This window comes from Puma concolor, chromosome A1, assembly GCF_028749965.1.
Source record: "Puma concolor isolate L17-30 chromosome A1, mPumCon1.1.hap2, whole genome shotgun sequence".
Taxonomy (NCBI): Eukaryota; Metazoa; Chordata; class Mammalia; order Carnivora; family Felidae; genus Puma; species Puma concolor.
This window is the reverse complement of record NC_141667.1, coordinates 24,180,112-24,196,048: the sequence shown is the minus strand read 5'-3', so window position 1 is coordinate 24,196,048 and position 15,937 is coordinate 24,180,112.

Below are 15,937 nucleotides of genomic sequence, written 5' to 3'. Positions count from 1 at the left end.
GTACACTGAAGAAGAATGTACATTCTGTTGTTGTTGGGTGGAATGTTCTACAGATGTTAATTAGATCAAGTTGGTTGGTAGTGCTTTCCTGGTCATCTATATCTGAAGTGATTTGCTGTCTAATTGGTCTATTAATTACTAGGGAAGGAGGAGTTTTGAAGTCTCTAATTGTATTTGTGGATTTATGCATTTCTCTTTTCATTATCCATCTTTTTTTCTCATATATTTAAAAATTCTACTGCATAGTACATACATAATTAGGATTGTTATGTTCTTAAGAATTGACCATCAGGGCGCCTGGGTGGCTCAGTCGGTTAAGTGTCCGACTTCAGCTCAGGTCACGATTTCACGGTCCGTGAGTTCGAGCCCCGAGTCGGGCTCTGGGCTGATGATGGCCCAGAGCCTGGAGCCTGCTTCCGATTCTGTGTCTCCCTCTCTCTCTGACCCTCCCCCATTCATGCTCTGTCTATCTCTGTCTCAAAAATAAATAAACGTTAAAAAAAATTAAAAGAAAAAGAATTGACCATCACGCAAAGACTATCTTTAACCCTGAGAGTATATCCATATTTATTTCCCCAAGTTTTTAAATGATTATCATGGATTTAGAGCATACATTTTTAAATAATCCGTATCCACCCCTAAGTAATATTGTATGTCTTTGCTTATTGTTTAAGAGACTTATAACATTATATTCCCAATTAATCCCTCCCATCCTTTGTGCCATTATAGTCAAACATGTAACTTATTCAAATGTTATTACTTTTGCTGCAAGAGTCAGTTTTCTTTTAGAGAAATTAAAATTCAAAGATTATATTTTATCTTCACTGAGTCCATTTCTGAAGCTCACCATCTCTTTGTAGGAATCCAAGTTTGTACTAAACTTTGCTTTATCTGGCTAAATAAAGTATCTCCTTTCTTCTCTGTGGACACCTGGTGGTAATCATGTTCGGAAAACTCACAAGAGGTTGCAAACCCCATATGTTTGCAGACCTCTGAGTTTTCACACATTTATACTATCTAAGGCTTGATCTTTAGCAATCTGTTAAACATTCTTAGCTTAATCATTTTACTGGTTTATATGGCATCCACAGCATTTGTCCCAAGAAAGCAAATGCTGGGATTTTGTTTCTCCCAGCAAATTCCTGTCTCTCCCCAGATTTAGGGTTACTCGTCCTATGGTGTCTGTTTTCTTAAGGCCCCCCATAAAAGGTAATTTGCAATCTTCCCAGTACATACAAGGATGTGAACAACACATTCCATCTTTCCACCTTTCATCTGAAAGTCCAATAATTTAGTTTTGTAAGAAAATATACAGCTTGATATAAAAGAAAGTCAATTCACTTCAAAATTAACAATGTCTGTTCTGTTTGAATATAGGTTCATATTTTGAGCCTTTCTATATTTCCGAATATAGTAAAATTCCCCTGTATTATATAATCTCAAAAATATTATTAAGATCATAGAATTATGAGCACAGTATAGTGAATGTATAAGAATTAAAACGGATTTGTGAGGGAAAATACTACATTTGAGAAAAAAGTAGTTAAACAGAAAGTATAGTTAAATATGTAGTTATTTCTAGTTCTTGCTACTTCAAAATTTATTCGTATAAACTGAAAAGAGTATATTTTTCATAAATAGTATCTGCTTTTTTTTCCTTTGTTCCTGGCAGAGAAACAAGAGAAATCTGGACTTCATTGACAGCTGATTTGAATTCTGTTTATGTTGTTATTCCACAGTCCCATCTCATACTTGTGGATATGGGTCTCAAGGGAGCTTAAAACCCTTCTTGATTTTGCCAGGGACTTCATGAAATGATCTAGGGGAAAAATCACTTAGACTTCCCTTCAATTTTCTTTTTTATCTGCAAAAGGGGTGTGGCGATGACTTTTTGTGTCTTCCACGTCTATTTTGATGGCTGATGAAGTGGCATTCTGTATACCTTGGAACAAAAGTGATAGATAAAAATGTGTGTGTAATAGAGAGAGTGAGATTATAAGTAAAGTTTGGAAACAAATAAAATTGGAAATGTATAAATACATTTCAAAATGAGTGCCTCCATCCACTATTTGAATTCACTTTGATTTCATTCTGTAAATTGGCTTTCATCTTCCTCACCTATGACAATTACACTTCTTACAACCACAGCTTGTCTCACCTTAAATGTATCTCAGAGGGGCTGCTTTGGCTGGTCTATCCACTGTCACAAGCTGACTGAGCGTTGACACTCCCACCTGCTGTGGAACAGCAAGCTCCCAGGTCCAACTGCCAGGGTGAAAAAAACCTACTGACACTGAACTGCACCAAGGAGACCCTTTCTCCACCTAATTGCTTCCCAGAACTGTTGAGGAGGTCTGGGTTGGCACCTCTTCAGAGAGACAAATAGAAAATGAGGCATGTTTAATATCAATTCAATCAATTCTATCTTCCCGATGTTATAGGGAACTATACTATGCTGCATTTTATAATTTAATTATTGACTCTTGTGATATGGACTCTAACACTTTGTGCTGTGTGAAACCCCACTCTGTCTCTATTATCTAAGGGCAGTGCTTGTTCAACTCTACAGCAATTGGGGAAATCCACCTTCCTGCAATTTTTTTTTTTTAACACAGAAGGCAACTTGGGCCTAGAAAGTGGACAGAGATATATGATGACAAAAGCTGTTTTTATTTTTTTTTAATATTTAATTTTCTCTGTCTTTGTGTTGAATTTAGTCGGTAGGACCACATTGGTTGTTAATGTTTGACATCTCATGGGGAATATAAGAGTAAAGAAAAAGCAGTTAATGAAATGTAAGGAAAAGAAACTGGAAGCAATGCTAAAGTCTGACATTAAGGAAAAGTATACAGGAAAAAAAGCCATATAATAAAATCTCTGTCATGGAAGAAAAATGGTACTATGAGGAGACTATTTAAAAGATAATCATGTTTAATCATTGTACATTAATTAGAGTGTGTATAAATAGCCAATTTATTTTAAGCCAGGTCTTCAAATATCAAACATAAGAAAATTATATTTTCATATGGATCCTTTTAGGCAATGTTGATCATATACGTTATCCGCAATTACACTTTTATTTGGTAGAAAATAGCAAGAAAAGCAAATATACATGTGAGAAATGAATTTGTATAGAAAATATTTTTAAAAGGAAAGTAATAAGTTTGCATAATTTTTAAATAAAGCTTTAGGGATACACTGTTTAAAACATAAAAGATCAGTCGTATGCTAGGTTTCCACCTCCCTTCAAATCTCTTTCCCAAGAAAGGACTTGCAGATTTTTAGTTGTTTCTTCTGATAGGACACATTCCAATTTTCACTCTAACATTATATGTCCCTTCTCAAATACTTTGCTGCCTTCAACTCCTTTTAACAGCTTTTCAATGTTAGAAAGCTCTCGAGTTACCTTAATATATCTTGAAAATCCCTGTGTATTTGTTTGGGTTCTTCAGAGAAAGAGAGTCAATGGGGAAGATAATATAATGTAATATAATAATAATAATAATATAATAAATATAATATAATACAACATAATGTATAGTTATATAGCTATATAGTTATATATAGTTATAATATATATGATATATAATATATATAATACAGAGGGGATTTCATAGAAGAATTGGCCCACATGATTATGGAGGCCGAGTCCCACAATCTGCTGTCTGCAAGCTGGAGAACGAAGAAAGCCAGTGGCGTCAGAGTCCTAAGAACCAGGACAGCCAGTACTGCAAGTTTCAGTTTAAGTACAAAGGCCCAAGAACCACGAGAAGATACATATGCTAGCTCAAGCAAAAAGAGCAAATTTTTGCTTTTTCTGCACTTTTGTTCTATGCAAGCCCTCAAAAGTTTGGATGATATCTATCACATTAGTCAAGGTGATCTCCATTAGTTAGTCTACCGATTTAAATGCTATTCTCTTTTGAAAACACGCTCACCAACACACTCAAAAATGATGTTTTACCCAATATCTGGGCATCTTTTAGCCCAGTCACATTGACACATGAAAGTAACCATTCACACTCTGCATTATAGAACCAAACTCTAGGTCATTTGCCATGTGACAATGATTCCTTGTTCTGGCAAAAGAGGTTCATGATATTTTGTAACCTGTCTTTCTAGAGATTCATGGGATTCCAAGCCCTAGGACTTTCTTTTCCGTCTCTTAATGTCTGATATGCAATGTGAAATTATTTGTGCATAACATCACAGTCACTTACGTTAGCACCAAAAGCAGTAGTAAAACTATTTATCCTTGAGAAGCAAAAATCAGTTCACATTGACAAATCACTCTTTTCGTTTTCCCCCTTTCCTTGATCTAGGAAATATACAATGTTAGTATTGTTATTAAAGAGTCAGCAGGATAATATAAGATTGGAGACTGACTTCTCTGACGTGTAGCACTTTGATTTTTATATCCCTGTTTTCATAATTAAATGTGTCTTGGAAAACTCAATCGTGTAGAACACATATAACTCAACTTTGGTTGAGACACTCTGAAATCCTATTGGTTAATTTGTCTTGTGTTTTTGTATCAAATTATACAATCTGAATCTATTTCACTGACAAATGATAAGAGAAAAATACAGGCACAAAATATTGCCTACCTTCTTCTTCCAGCTGCTTAATGACCAAAGAGAATAACAATGAAAGGGGTAGGAAAAGAAAATAGATGATCGCCCTCTGGACTGATTCTATAAGATAAAGCAACTTAACAGGGAAAAAAGGGATTACATTAAGGCGAAGATGAACTTCTTCTAGCAAGTTTGATAAATTGTTATCATTCCAGACAATTTGAGATAATGCAATCTCCAAGGCTGAATGACATAATTACTAGATATGTTGTGAGTTGTCAGGAAATCCAAAGATCAATCACCGGAAGACTTGACTGGATCTGCATCTATTTATTTGCACCCAGGGCGAAAAATCACAACCACAGTAAAAAACAATGAAGATTAAACAACAGCAACAACAACAACAACAATGATAAAAAAGAAAAGAAAAGAAAAGAAAGGAGGTTAAATAATAAATATAGATGTGCAATTTCTGGCTTTTCACCAGCAAAATGTTCAAATCCATGAATATAAATAAAAATCATTGCGAGGTTTACCTTTACATAAATCTAGGATATAAAATCAGAAGGTAAAAAATATATATGCCTGCTATTTTATAACTTAAAATACAAAGTAACTTCAAGTTTTTATAATTTTTATGCAAGTTAATTTGAATATATATATATATATATATATATATACACATTATATCAAAATTAGGAATCTTTGAGAACATGGAATTTATACCTAAGGTGTGTATTTTTCTATACTCTTAGGAGGTGAATAGACAAAGATAAGGTATAAAAGATTTAGTTATCTCTGGATATAGACACTCTACGAAAGAGTGGCACAAATCACTATATTACTCGGGTTATAATGGTTAAACTAGGAAATGTACAAAGAACCACAAAGAAGTGTCATTTCACTACTCAAAGATATTTTCCATATGCGGTAAATGAAAAACAAAAACAAAACAAAACAAAAAACCATCATCCATTGCAAATGGAAACCCTAAATACTGCATTATGACTTTATTTCACATGCATAACTTTCTCTAATGGTTTAGGAAATTTTTAGAGGAAAGATACTATGCTCATAAAGAATCTGTTTCACTGGCTGAACAGACTCAATCTTCTCCTTACACAGGGCGACCAAGTTTAAATGTTTCATCAGCAATTCAATCTAATTCAACAAAAACTAAATTCATCATCATCCTCCCAGTAGTCCTGACCCATCTTCATGCTTTCTGTTTTGTTTAACGATATCATCATTCACCCAATCAACAATTTCAAAATCTTGAACTCTTCATTAATTTTCCTTCTCTCTCATCATGTCAGCAATTCTATTGGTTTCATCTTGACCAAGCATTTAACTTCCCTTCTTTTTCCAAAACGCAATGTCTCCGCCAATGTTAAAACCTGCTTTTATTGTTACAGTGTTTTCTTACAGAACCATTTATTTTAAAATACCCCTTTTTTCTTAATCTACCTGAGGCATCGCTGCCTCAGCAAAAATTTTCCATTTCATCTCTAAATGTGACTGTATTAGTTAAGATAGAAATTCAGCTGTGTGCTGTAGAACTCTATGACAATATTTATTGAATGGGTATAGGCATTTCTTTTTTCTTATCATGGTTGGTGTTTTGGCATTCCTCCATTATCCAGGGACCCTGGTTTCTCCTATCTCCTTTGTCCTCGGTCCGTTGAATCATTTGAGATGACATGCTACTGTGAACATGGTGCAAGCTGAGGGTGGAGGAAGAATGTAAAGGTAGGAATAAGAATTGCATACTTTAGCTTATATCTCATTGAATTCGATCTTAGTTATATGGACATACTTCGCATTCACAGACGACTGACTAGTTGTACCAGCCTAGACAGTACACCACTCGAATTTCCCTTCAAGGGAAAAAGGTACTTAGCTGATGGCCTCCACTTGCCACACATTTGGGAACCACCAGTGTTCAAACTGAGGCTATACTCCCTTGCAGCCGTATCCAGCTAATGACTTAGTATGAGGGTATACTGGAGCCAGGCCATTCCTTCCCAACATATGAGAACATTTCTAACCGTCTTTCTTCTGGAGCTCTCTGTAACCCTAGGTAAATATTTCTTAGAACTGCTCTGCGGTCTGAAACTTTCTCACTCGATCCTACTTCCTTCCTTCTCTCAGTTCACAGATGTCAAACCTAAGTCTCTGTCTCAAGACCATCCCTGCCTCCACATGTTTCTTCTCTCCTTTATCCTTTACAGGCATTTCCTTCAATACATGTTTTGAGTGGAAAATTCATCTTGTTATCTGCCTTCTAGAGGATCAAATTCGGCCAGCAATAGTCCAACTTAAATCAAGAGTGCTAATATTTTGATAATGAAGGAGAGATCCATGCTGGGGAGCCATCAGCTGTCTCTGCTGTAAGTAAGATGTCTGCAGTAGTTTTCTAGAACCTACAATAAAGTTTTAAAAAGTAGCTGCAGATGAATACTAATTATCAGAGTGGTAGTAGTTCGCATATAAGAAAAAATATTCTCATTAATGCTGTAAAATATTAGCATGTAAAGAGCTCTGCTTTGAGAACATCTTGAGTATGTATGGCACAAAATGTTTTTAACTTCTCTAGTGGATTCTGATATTAAATAAGCATTAGTTCAAAAGCAAATCTGCAATTGGCAACATGTGAGATGTTGAGTAGGTCACTAAATCTCCCCAAATCTCTGCTTCTGGATTCATTAAAAGTGGGTATGAATTGTTTTCCATTAATGTTATTATAATATACAGTGAGACACTGAAGAATACAAAAGACTTAGCAAAGTGCCTACACAAAGAGAGAATTTCTCCTTCCTCCTCCTCCTCTTTGCTATTACTATTGTATTATTGCTGCTATTATTATTATTATTATTATTATTATTATTTTGTCTGCAACATCCTGAGCTATTTCTTTATTTTGAAAATCCCAGTGTCTGGGGGAATTGCCTCTCATACATTTGGCCTCTATATAATTAGTGTTTACAGCATGATGGAATAAAATTATGTTTGAACCTTTGTGAGACGTTTATGAGATTTTCCAGATATACCTGGAAACACAGCTTTCTGGAGGCGACTGAAGTTGTTCATTATGAAGTGTGAACAAGAACTGACGAAATGTGAATGGCCATTTTTCATGTGCAATCACCTCTCATTTGTTTTATCGATTGTTGCAGTCTTTGAGTGCTTAAATTACTTTTTTTGATGTTGTACCTTAGGCTGCTGTGAATTTGGTTGAAACTCAGTTTTTTATCTCATTATTGGCACTCTTGAATAAAACCAGGAGGGCATGCCGCCTCAGAAGAAAACCTGCTAGTTAGATGGGACCATGGGCGGGCAGACCTGATCTTTGTAATACCAACATGAAATACAAAAGACAGGACATTATTGATTCTTTGGGAAGTGACCTAATATCTTTGTGCCCCAGTCTTCTTTTGTTAAACGAGGCTAATACTAAATCATAGATGTCATGTGATGGTTAAATTATACACAAAAACTGCTTTCACCATGCCTGTTATATAGTAAGTTGCATCTAGTGTCTGCTGCTCGGGTATTATTCTGGGCAAAATTTGCAAGACAATGAGCTCTATAAAATTTTATGTGTTGTTTAAGCTAATAAGATGATCAAAAATTCTCCTGACAATTTCTTGACAAGCAAGTGCTCTGGAAATTATCATTGAGGAATAAATCTCCCTTTCTCTCTAACCTCTGGGGGGACTAGCCATGCTTGGATTGAACAATAGTCCTTGTCTTCTTACAGGTAGCAACTTAGAAATGCCTCAACAACTAAGCTCATGCTCTGGGAAAGGCAATTCAGGGAGCAATAAAACTCATGAAAGAAGCCACATATTATCAATAAATTCAATTGTTTTCTAAATATGTGTTGCTAAACTCTGAAGAGGAGGGTTTTAATGGGGGCTAGACCAAGGCACTGTGATGTTACAACTGTGGTGGTTCCTTGAAGCAGAAAAACAGGACAGATAATAGCAATTTTCCAGGGCCTTGAATTCAATCCATCTGTGTCTTCAAACTGAAAAGAAGGGAAAGTTCATTAAAAATGGAGTTGGAAAGCCCTGGAGAGGGAGCTTTCATTCTCTACCCCTCATGGTAAGAAGGCACCTCGCCTTCCCCAACAGGAAGAAGCTTACTTTATAAACCCCAGCAGAAGGAAGGAAGAATTTCTCCCAGTCCAGCAACAGCCCAGCCAATGAGAAACTACCACACTCCAGCAATTGAGAAACTGTAACAGAACCTCACAGTTTCAGCTTTTCCCCTATAAAAGCAAGCCCCTCTCAGCTCTTCTCCAGACTTGCTGATGGTTAGGCATAGTTTGCTTGTTCTGAATTGCAATTCTTTGTTATTCTCAAGTAAGGTTTTTTTTTGTTTTGTTTTGTTTTGTTTGTAAAATAGCTGGCTCTTATTTTCTCAAAGTCAACATTATGTGGTGATCAGAGAAGGATCCAGAAATGATGAACCCTTAAGAAACTAAACCCAGTAAACTGTGAAGTACCCACCTGAGCCCTTTGTGCTCTCTGCTTTTGCAAGTTGTTTTTCCTTTAGGTTTGGGAAGTCTCTCAGATCTGAGCTCCCTCCTTTTGTTGGAACTCTGACTTTACTTGGGATCTGTTTAAAAGTTTTTGTCTTTACTGGTGAGTATTCCATTGTTTTTGTTTTTAACGAAACTCTGATTTGTAATACTGGGATTTCAATCTGCCAGACTCTCTTAGGAGTATCGTTTTTGGGGACCCCAGCCAGTTTTGTGTTTAAAAACTGTGGTCTCTCCTCATGTGAATTCTTAACTAATTGTATTAACTTAACCAAGTTACTTTCATAATTTCAGTGGCCATTAGGGGAACTTCCTTCCCAAACTTACTCTTCTCAGAACTATATTAGAAGACCATACCTCTACAATAAAACTGAATGGCACACTTATTTCAATTGGTATTTGTGAGGTTTCCAAGTATATTCAGAACTCTAAAATTTCTTTTTTACAAAATACCCTTTCTAAATTGACCAAAGCAAAAAAAAAAAAAAAAGTAAAAAGGCATCAAAGTCCTCTTTGCTCCCTCCTCCCATGCTTCATTCTCTTCCCCTGTGGCACCTCTGAATACCCTTCACCTCTTCATGTAACCCTCTCAATGAACTTAGAAACTGCACCTTTAAAATCAGACCCACTGAGGATTCTTATACTAAGGCCCTAATTCTTTATGTCCCTTGGACTGAGGCTTAATTGTGAACCATTCTTCCCAAAGTAACTGAGGATCCCCACAAATTTGCTGAGGAATTTAATATAGTCTTTCAAATTTAGTTTTCTCCAATGTGTACCAATTAGTTCACATGCTCACTGGCGAAGGCCAGGCCAGACACTGAATGACAACAACTAATTGGGATCCTGAAAATCTCTAGAACTTCAGGTAAGAGACCAACTCCCTGACATGTTATATGATTGGACCTTGTTATGTGATCTGGCAGTCGCTAAGTAATGTCACCTGGCAATCTTTAGGGTTTTCCCAAAACTTGTCGACTGGAATAAATTTCAGGCTTGTACTTAGAAACTCAGGAAACCTGTGCATGGTTCCAAATTGTTTTTTAGGAAAATTCTGGCCTTCCTCTGGATGTTGAATCCACTCATGTGGCCTTTAACTCTATAGTAATTAATAGACTGAACTGGGATCTTTCTCTACTATTTAAGAGGATCAGGGTAGAATAAAAAATCTATGTCTGCTCCTCTTTAGTTACCAAATAAGTTCCCCCATACCATAGATGATTGAACTAAAAAGACTGCTAAAATCCTCCAATTCTTTTTTTTTTTTTTTTTCAACGTTTATTTATTTTTGGGACAGAGAGAGACAGAGCATGAACGGGGGAGGGGCAGAGAGAGAGGGAGACACAGAATCAGAAACAGGCTCCAGGCTCTGAGCCATCAGCCCAGAGCCCGACGCGGGGCTCGAACTCACGGACCGCGAGATCGTGACCTGGCTGAAGTCGGACGCTTGACCGACTGCACCACCCAGGCGCCCCAAAAATCCTCCAATTCTTAACTCCAACAAATGGAGGCCCTTAAGCAAAACACTCCCCACCCAACCCGTTCTCTGCCACCATTGCAAAAGCCAGGACACTGGGTCATAGATTGTTGCAAACTTAGTGCTGTAGGAATCTTCAGTCCTCTAAACCAGCCTTAGCTTAGTTACTGGCTTCAAAGACCTACAGGGGCTGTTTCCACTACTCCCTCTTCTCTGGCTCTGAAAAGCAATTCTCCACCCTGGGAATGAATAGCTAAACAGCTCTTGCCTCAGAGCACTGCAAGTCTTAGTTCCTCCACTCCTGTTTGTTTATCAGGTAGAGATTTCTTGGAGAAATATGCCAGAATTCCTTTCTCCCAAAAGGGAGCGATAACTCTAGAATCTAACAGCAGAACCAAAGTAGCCAACCAGAATCAAGTGACCCTTCGAAATCTTTTATTTGCTTCATCTCGGATGACATTAAGGCTAATTTTAAGGATATTGACCATTTGTCCCTATTGGATGAGCTGTAAGGTATCCAACCATAATATAAGATTGTAAGGCTCTGGGCCTCACTATCTCTTGGATAGCATCCTTCATCACCCATAGGTGCTTTTGTCCCCAGTTACCCAAAATTCAGTGCTAAAGAGCAATTGGATATACCTATTTGGTAACATGGAGAGTAAAAAGAAATAACATCCATTTAAAAACATCAGAAAATGATTAACATTTTTTACGTTAGTAAAATTAGTGGCAGTACAAAAATTGTCAGTGTGCAGCTCAATGAATGTTCACTGAATAAATGAAATTTCACTGAGTGAAATTCGAATATCTCAAACACTATTCAGATGAAGAGAGAGAACATTACTAAAGCCCCTGAGGTATAATGTCTCTTTTGTGATCACTGTCTCTGATAGGCAATGCCATCCTGCCTCTAATTCTAGAATTACCTCAGCCTGACTCTAATTCTAAAATTACCTCAAACAGTTAAAATAGTACCTGGCGGGGGCACCTGGGTGGCTCAGTCGGTTGAGGATCCGTCTTCAGCTCAGGTCATGATCTCGCAGTCTGTGAGTTCGGGCCCTGCGTCGGGCTCTGCACTGACAGCTTGGATTCTGGAGCCTGCTTCAAATTCTGGGTCTCCCTCTCTCTCTCTGCCCTTACCCCACTCATGCTCTGTCTTTCTCTCTCTCTGTGTCAAAAATAAATAAACATTAAAAAAAATTTTAATGTTGTACTTGTCAGGTAATTTAAAAAGAAGAAAAATATTATAAACAACAACAACAACAACAACAACCCTCAAACCTGAAGTCAGATATTAGTGATGAAGTAGATTGTGACCTACTAACAGAGCAGTTTATCAGGGCAATCAAATAAAATAGTAATCTACATATGCCTGACTATATAACATCAAAATAAATAACAAATTTTGATATAATCATCAATAAATTGACAAAGCCACAACTATATAATTTCTTGTATTTAACTTCCTATTTTGGAAGTAAATGATATTTGATCATTTATTTCACACACACATACACTTATACTCTTATTTTTTATTTATTTAGTTTTTTTCTGGTAAGGGGAAGCACTCTGGCTCCTAAACTACTAGCATAAAATGTATATGACTTGAAGATAGACAGTTCAACTGTAAAAGTTGTGATTTGATATTTTTACGGAGCATTTTTAAAAAATTATTTTAGAGAGTACACATGCAGGGGAGAGAAAGAGACTCTTTTTTTCTTTTTTAAGTTTAATATGAGAGAGACAGAACATAAGCAGGGGAGGGGCAGAGAGAGAGAATCCCAAGCAGGCTCTATAGGGGCTGCACAGGAGCCAGAAGTGGGGCTTGAACTCAATGAAACTGTGAGATCATGACCTGAGCTGAAATCAAGAGTCCAATACTTAACTGACTGAGCCACCCAGGCTCCCTTGGGAGAGAGAATCTTAAGCAGGCTCCATGCTCAGTGCAGAGCCTGACACAGGACTCGATCCCATGACCCTTGGATCATGACACTTGGATCAAAGTCAAGAGTCAGAGGCTCAACTGACTGAGCCACTCAGGTGCCCCTTATAGAGCATTTTAAATAATTAAACTTTACTAATATTAATTCATCATGAGTAGGAAAAATAAACATCTCTCATTCTACATAACCTATTGTCTATAGTTATGGTTCAAGAACAGATTATTCTGAATATCACAGCCATGGAAACAATACCTATCCAGACACAATTCAGTAAGACTGTTCCTCAGCAAATGTGTGACCTAGTCAATTCCCATAAGTTTTCTTAAAACCCTTCAAAGATATTCCTGTAATGTGGAACTTTATAAAGAACTGCATATAATTTGAGAATTTTGGAACACATTTTAATTAGATTACCTTGTCCTGTGTCTATCATCAATCTATCTTTAATCTATCATTATTCTGTTTAGTTATTTAATCTCCTAAAGCCTCAATAACTGCAACTATAGCTACGGCTTGGTATTTATTCATTCATCCATCAAATATTTATTGATGTTACTATGTGTATGGAATTCTAGGCACTGATGAGAAATAGTGGGCTTACATTTTCATGTTACAGGTTTCTGATAAAATATAAAATTTTGAGTTTATTTTGGTTCATGTATAGATTCTTTTGGTTCAGAATATGTTTTATGGTTCTCCATGTTTTTATGTGGCTTGCTGATCTATTACCAAGTATGGCCTGGAGTTTTTCTTGATGCACTTATGCCTGGAAAATTTCCCTTGAGTATATTATGGTAAATAATTGTCAGAAAGTTTCTGGCACTTGACAAAAATAACACACCAGTATATACAAAATGAAAATTGGGCCCAAACCATAACATTTTTATTATTCCTTTTTTTCTGTTGTTATATTTATTATTGCTGAAAATCATTTATTTACTATCAAACACCTTTTATTTCCATTGCTATATATGAAAATGAAAGCTCAGAATTTTGCTGTCTACCTATAAACGCCATATTTATTCAATCAGTACACTGGAGATTCAGTGCCATATTAACACAGTCAACATAAGATATTTTTACAAATTTACTGAGAAGTGTTTACTAAATATATTGAAAGGAAAGAGACAAAAATCGCTAAACAGGTCTATGAAGAAATTATTTTGATTAAACGTTATATTTTATGTATTTTCCATTTTAATTGAGCATTTTTTTTAGTAGTAAACTACACCTTATTTAATAAAACTTAAGATAAACAAAGGTGTCTGGACTGTTATGTCTCCTTGGGGAATAATTTTGTTACTTTGCACAATTTCCAACTTTTGTAAATATTATCAAGACACTTAGATTTTACAAATCTAACTACATATAGGATTTTATGAATAAAATAAATTTGTGCATTATTAAAACTAATTCTTAAAAGCATTTCATAATAAGGAAGGCTAGATTTTAATTCTTAATGGAGAGAGAGGGGCAGCAACTATTTTCATTAGACATGAGAATATAATTTGATATATTCTACATAGCTTCTAAATTATGAATAGATTTAAATAAAATTATGTATAAAATAAGTATAGAGTGAGGACAGTAATGTTTATTATGGAATATGCTGAAATATAAAATGATTGTGAAACAGAATGAAATAATTTTTCTGTAAACACTCAAAATACATGTAAAATTATATTTATTTTCCCATTTTCCCATTTTTCCATTTCAAATTATTTACACTAACTTCCACAATTTCACAAGTTAGTAAGATATAATAAATATGCAACAAGAGTGGAGTTAGAATTCAGAATGGGAAATTAGAAAGGTGCCAGAATATAGTTAAAACTTTAAAAGTTTAAAAAGAATTGATAACCCCAGGGGAAAAAGGACAAACAATATACAAAAGTAAATCAAATGAATTAGAAACAGGAATTTTGATAAATACATATAAAATAAAGCTGAAACTGGCAAATACAATCAAAAAATTTAAAAAAGGAGGCAGAGCGGGGCATCTGGGTGGCTCAGTTGGTTAAGCGTGCGACTTCAGCTCAGGTCATGATCTAAAGGTTCGTGGGTTCGAGCCCCAGTCTGGCTCTGTGCTGTCAGTTCAGAGCCTGGGGTTTGCTTCGGATTCTCTCTCTCTCTCTCTCTCTCTCTCTCTCTCTCTCTCTCTGTCTCTCCCCCACTCATGCTCTGTCTCTATCAAAAAATGAATAAACGTTAAAAAATTAAAAAGAAATTAAAAAAAAAGAAAAAGGCAGAGGGACACAAAAAGAAGTAATGAGTTCAAGGATATCACAATCTTGTACTCAAAACCCTTGGCTCCAGATATATTTTGATATCAGAACTTTAGAGAATTTAGAACTGTAGTGAGGACATATATTATTACATTTCCAACAAGAATAAAATGATTTGTATTATAAAATGTTGTCCATATTCTTCCATTTCAAGGACCTGTTATAATTTTGACACAAATGATGCACATAAAGAAAACTCTTGCCAAATCCCACCGCTAAAAGTAAAATTCAAAATAACAATCAATTTCAGTTCCGTATAGTGTAATTACACTCATGGTTAAGTAAATATATTTTAGGAGTGCAAATACACTTCAATATTAGAACGTACAACAGATTCAGTAAGAAAAAATTTGGCAATCAGTCTATGACAAAATATTTCTTACAAAGTCACTAAGTTTATAAAAATCTTGTTAATGACATCGTTGGTATGGTGGGGAGTATAAAACTGAAGTTTCTACAAGAGAGGGACACAGGAGAGGCTCTCTCATTAAAGAACAAAGCGGTATGACCTGTGACTCTCCGGCTTTCCTTAAAGACTGTTTGAATATTTAAGCCATAGTGGTAACAGGAATAGAAATAGAAGTGCTAAGGAAAGAGAAGTCAAGTATTATTTCCTACATTTTTTGGTGGTATCTAAAAACTTGAGATGATCAGTTAGGAGAAAAGAATGCAGTTATTCTTACAAATCAGAGTTCAGGGAATTGCTTATTATAATCGTCAAGAGCTTCTTTAATACCACCGTGACCAGTTAAAGAATATATCAGATAAACCTAATCCATTCATAAGCTTAACAAAAATATAAAACCCTTAAGAATTAGCAACGAGCATAAAGGATATTTAATGCTTTTTCATCAAATTGATTGATGTTTTGAAGCTTGATTTTTAAACTTCATGAAGATGTAGTTTAAATTATTCACATTATAGCCTTATTTGAAACTGTGAAAAATCCCATTCACTTCATCTTTTTTTAACTTATTTATTTTTTAACAATTATTTTTTGAGAGACAGAGACAGACCATGAATGGGGGAGGGGCAGAGAGCGAGGGAGTCACAGATTCCGAAGCAGACTCCAGGCTCTGAATTGTCAGCACAGAGCCCAATGGTGGCTT